The 5853-nt window shown below is 35.7% G+C and overlaps 1 protein-coding gene across 2 annotated transcripts in view; it reads left to right on the forward strand.

The window, feature by feature from the left end:
- The first annotated feature begins 207 nt into the window (after positions 1 to 207).
- The window catches only part of LOC136847844 (homeobox protein abdominal-B-like), a 601387-nt gene continuing 595741 nt past the window's right edge, over positions 208 to 5853 (forward strand). For both annotated transcript variants that reach the window (XM_067119812.1, XM_067119814.1), the window contains exon 1: positions 208 to 226. The gene's annotated coding sequence lies outside the window, so the exon portion shown is untranslated. The remainder of the gene's footprint in view (positions 227 to 5853) is intronic.

Below are 5853 nucleotides of genomic sequence, written 5' to 3' on the forward strand. Positions count from 1 at the left end.
TGCATTTCATCATTTTTTTTAAATGCATCAGAAGTTATTTTGGATTAACAGCCTAACACATGCTTTAAATTATTAAATCCCTTCTGTGCACCTTATCACCTTTGTGTAAATATATATCAGAAGTTATTTTTGATTAATAACCTAACAGATGTTGTAAATTGTAAATCTCAGATAAACTGACATATTTTTCTTCCGTTTTCAGATGGTGTGAACATGACAGTCGAAGGTAAGTAGATTTTATGAAATCGTTTTGCTTGTGTGGGCTCCTAATGAAGAGGAATCTATTATTACGGTATCTTGACTTCACTGAGTAAGTATGCTATTTTATGTAATTTTTCTCACAGTTTGATTATATGTCTCTATTGAATTTATTCACACGTCTGCTTCGAGTGTGTCACTTTAATTTTCACTACAGCAGAACCTTTCTCTTGAAGTTTGTCTCCATTCTTGCATTTGTGCCCTACTTATGCCCCATTTCTCTTGTTGGCACCTCTGGGTAGGATCAGAAAAGCCCCTTTTTAGCTTTTATTATCATATATTTTAATTATTTTCTACATAATTTTATCTATTTTATTTGCTTTAGTTTTTTTTATTTACTTTCCCATGTTGTGGTATTTTTCTTTGATTGAAAACCTATATTTTTGCCATTGTCCATTTTTATCAGCATTTATCTTGCATTTGTCAAAATTAATCTACCCTTCCCATATCCTCCTTTTCTCTTCCAACTGATAGAAGCCATTGTCCCTTATGGTGAAATCTTTTGTATGTAACCCTGGTATATATTTCGCCCATTCCTATTTTGCTTTTCGTAATTTAACTGTAAAATGGTTTCGTCTTTCCTAATTTAACTTCCAGTACTGCAGTTGGTGTTGGTTTTATCGTTCATTTTCTTGTATTTTTTACATCATATATTCTCAAAGTCAAATTCTGTTGTTGTATCTACTAGCAATTTCCTAGATTTTTTTGCCTTTATTTTAAGCTCACTTTGCGTCATTGTTTCGCTGACAGCTTCCACTTTCCATTGCTCTCAATCTGTTGTTTATTAATCTTCTCTTCTTCACCAGCGTTTCTTTCTGCTCCCTCCCAAAATATCCAGTGTAACCTCTGCTGCGTTCTTGTTTGAGCAGTGCAAAAGCTTGTGCCTATCTCGTAACTTTTCCTCTGCAATCGTCCTCTCGTTTTTCCTGGTAGGGGGGTAGTGCCGTCAGTGTACCTCACGAGGTGCACTGTAGGCATTAATAAAAGTTCTTTGTAGTGTCCCTTCGGTCCCTAGCTGCAACCCCTTTCATTCTTTTTACTGTACCTCCATTCATTTTATCATTCTTCCATCTTGCTATCCACCCTCTCCTAACAATTATTTCATAGTGCAACTGTGAGGTTTTCCTCCCATTACACCTTTCAAACCTACCTACTCTCAGTTTCCTTTCCAGCACTGAATGACCTCATAGGTCCCAGTGCTTGGCCTTTGGCTCAAACTTTATATTCCATTCCATTCCTCACGTTTTTGTAATTATACTTTTGCGTTGTTGCTCTTCAGTTGCAAAAACGAGTTTCTCTAGTTTCGTGAATTGATATGTTTTTAACCATGACCTTTTGTGTTGTAGCAATAATATAATTGATGAAAATCAAAATAATAATGAGGTCAAATGTTTTCATGGCTTATTTTCACGATACATTAATATTTTTTTTTAATTCGGGTAGCGTTGGATTGTATGCCTCCTTTGCTTTCAGTTGTCACTTTAATAGTTGAAGCGAAGTATATAAAAGCGAAGTAGGCCTTTATAAAATTTAAAGTAACAGCTGGAACGGGTTACGCGTTAAGAGAAGAAATTACGACACAGGTAACTATGAAAAACGACTGGTCTCATGTACGGCTTTTTAAAAGTTGTATTTGATTTGTTTTTAGTTTTTTGAAAAGAAAACTATTGCGCCGGCTTTGTCTGTCCGTCCGCACTTTATTCTGTCCGTACTTTTTTCTGTCCGCACTTTTTTCTGTCCGCACTTTTTCTGTCCGCCTTCAGAGCTTAAAAACTACTGAGGCTAGAGGGCTGCAAGTTCTTATGTTGATCATGCACCCTCCAATCATCAAACATATCAAATTGCAGCCCTCTAGCCTCAGTAGTTTTTATTTTATTTAAGATTAAAATTAACCATAATCGTACTTTTGGCAACGATAGAGGCCAGGCCACCACCGGCCCCCGGTTAAAGTTCCATGGGCCGCGGGCTGATACAGCATTACACCGAGACCGCCGAAAGATACGTCTATTTTCGGTGGCCTTGATTAAAAGATGTACAGAAAAATCGACTGCGCCGAGGAAACTTCGGCGCATTTTTTACTTGTTTTTATGAGTGACTGGATGCTGCCATTTAATTGTTGCTTACTGAAAAACATCCAGAGTTTTTAGAATGACCGACTCGACCTTGCAAGTCAGTTACTTTTTTTATTTGCCAGTAACAAAGCTCTCTTTCTAAAGCGAGAGAGAGAGAGAGAGAGAGAGAGAGAGAGAGAGAGAGAGAGAGAGAGAGAGAGAGAGAGAGAGAGAGATTTTGAGCGATACGAAAATTCCCGATAACGCTGTCAAGCCAATCTGGACACTGCGGAAGAAATTACGGCGCAAGTAACTGTAAAAAAATCGACTAGTTTCATTTACGATGTTTTAACAGTTCTTTTTTCTTTGTTCTTTTATGAGTGCCGCAATACTGCCATTTAATTCTTGCTTACTAAAAAAAAACGTCCTGAGTTTTTAGAATACAGACTCGACCTTGCAGTTCAGTTACGCAATTTATTTATTTATTTATTTTCTTTTGCTAGTAGCAAAACTTTTTGATCGGTACAGAAATGTCCCAATAAGGCCATCAAACTAATTTGATCACTGTGGGACAGGTTTAACAAATACAAACCACAGATTGTTTTTGAAAACACTGTGGCTTACATCCACAGTTGAACCCTTTTGAAAACGATATAATTTCGACCCCTTTAAAAGTGAACTCCAAATTTATATATATATATATATATATTTATATATATATATATATATATATATATATATATATATATATATATATATATGTATATATATACAGTATATGTATATGTATATATATATATATTATATATACAGTATATATATATATATATATATACATATACATATATCACGTAAGGGGATAGTGCCGTCAGTGCACCTCACGAGGTGCAGTGTAGGCATTACTAAAGGTTCTTTGCAGCGTCCCTTCGACCCTTAGCTGCAACCCCTTTCGTTCCTTTTATGTACGTCCATTCATATTATCTTTCTTCCATCTTGCTATCCACCCTCTCCTAATAATTATTGTTTAGTGCAACTGCGAGGTTTTCCTCCTGTTACACCTTTCAAACCTTTTACTCTCAATTTCCTTTCCAGCGCTGAATGACCTCATAGGTCCCAGTGCTTGGCCTTTGGCCTAAACTCCATTCCATTCCATTCCATTGCAGTTTTATAGAGCCACAAAAAGCAAAGGGAGTACAGCTGATTAGAAAGGTATAAATCAGTATTTTTTTTTCGGCGCTGGTAGGGTAGTAATCGTTACACATCGGTTTGAGTGATATTAATGTTAGTTTTCTGCATTTCATAATACATATGATATTTAGTCACTTGAGGAGCTCTCAGTTAATATACTGTATTTGGCATTGCTGACTTGAATTAGCTCTCTGGAAGTCTTACCTGTAGACCCTAAAATGTAAATATTAGTCATATCAGTTTATTTAAAAATGAAATGAAATTATGAAAAATTTGAGATTGCAGGTAACAAGAGTTTGCTATTTATATTGCATTAGGTGGCGAATATTTCAGTAAGAAAATAATTAGAAGCAAGGGCAAGGCCCCTGTGTCTTAATTACCTTGCTTCCAAAATACTGCTCTTTATTTCTCGAAGTGTTTTAGTTCCAAGTTTTATTTCTACTTTAAAAGCAAACATTAGGCTGTAATGACGTTGTTATTGGACAGAATGTTTCGTATGTATATACATATATATTATATATAATGTATATTATGTATACAAATATTTTATATATATATCTATATCTATATATATATATATATATATATATATATATATATATATATATATATATAAATATACCGGTATATAAATATACAAGAAAAATTGCCTGATAACAAATTCATTACAACGGTAATGGTTGCTTCTACAGTACATATAAGGCTTGAAACTAAAAGTGAATGTGTTTGTTTATTAACCAAACAAATCTGAATTTTTAATCAACTTCTTAAAGTCTGAATCTAGATGAGTGCCCACTGTAAAAGGCCAGTATAATTTTTAATGTGTAAATTAAGAGCTTTTGTGCATTTACTAGAGTACTCCGGGACAGAGAAAAGGGCATTTTATAGAACTAATAGAAATGTGATATTGGGGGTTTTTCTGACATTATATAGAGTAACCCCGTAGGGGGCTAGTGCCGTCAGTGCACCTCACGTGGTGCACTGTAGGCATTACTTAAGATTCTTTGCAGCGTGCCTTCGGCCCCTAGCTGCAACCCTTTTCATTCCTTTTACTGCACCTACTTTCATATTCTCTTTCTTCCACCTTACTTTCCTCAACCCTCTCCTAACAAGTGATTCATAGTGCAACTGCTTTGAGGTTTTCCTCAAGTTAAACCTTTCATACCTTTTACTGTCAATTTTTGTTTCAGCGCTGAATGACCTCATAGGTCCGAGTGCTTGGCCTTTGGTTTAAATTCTATATTCAATTCGATTCTATATAGAGTTGAAGCCCAAATGGTTGTGAATTAACATTGAAACTGTATGGACATCGAACACCTTTATAATTTGAATTTATTGGAACTGCTGCCTGGAATAATTGAAACCCTTTGGTTTGTGAGTAAGACTCCTTTTGGAATGAGTTGTCTTCCTTCTTCACATTTCTCTTATGAACGGAAGAAATAGCTTCAGGAATATAACAGAATATAACATTCTCTGAAGATAGGGTTTTCATATTTTCCAGATTTTGCACACACACACACACACACACACACACACACACACATATATATATATATATATATATATATATATATATATATATATATATATATTTTATGTATGTGTATAGTAATGTTAAATAGATTATTTGACACAAGTTACTCAATAAGAAGTACATATTTTTATAAAAGAAATAGTTCGTCCAGTGTTTTCATGCTCGAGATCACCTAACCAAATCTCTGTCCCCTTCTTGTTTTCCAATTGAACATTGTCAAAATGATACCAGATAAGAAATCTCGAGTTACCAGAGAGAGAGAGAACCTCCGTTTTCATTTACTTCCATTTCTTTACTCCCTTATTTCCTTCTGAGGATAAGAATCAATTCAGGTTTCAAATTTTCAATTTGTGCCACGGAAATGTCATTCGCATTTGTTTAGGTTCGACTGACTGAAATTCTGCAAGGCATTCTCCCAAGATGTCGGCTTAGGCTTTTCTTAATATTTCGCCGACCGCTCGGTCTTCAGGTCGGTCGTCGGCGCAGCAACAGCAGACAATGGGTGAGTTCTTCCCGAAGAATTCTTTTGTGCTGTCAGTTTCTTGTCAGGGGCGGCGGGTGCCTGAGAAAGATCAGAATTGTCAGAATGTCAGTGCTGGGTAGATCGATAGACAAGAACGCAAAAGGGAAAGATAAATATCGGGATAGCAATTGATTGAGGGCCGTTGAAGGGATTATTTTTGTCGGGGCAAGATTTAGTTTAGGTCTGCGCTGACCTTTTGGGCGTAGGGAGGCGAGAGAAAGACACGCGCATACACACATTCACATTAAGCTTATTGTCTGAAACAAATAAATAAGCAAACCGTTAGATAGTTGGTGGGA

This window comes from Macrobrachium rosenbergii, chromosome 17, assembly GCF_040412425.1.
Source record: "Macrobrachium rosenbergii isolate ZJJX-2024 chromosome 17, ASM4041242v1, whole genome shotgun sequence".
Taxonomy (NCBI): Eukaryota; Metazoa; Arthropoda; class Malacostraca; order Decapoda; family Palaemonidae; genus Macrobrachium; species Macrobrachium rosenbergii.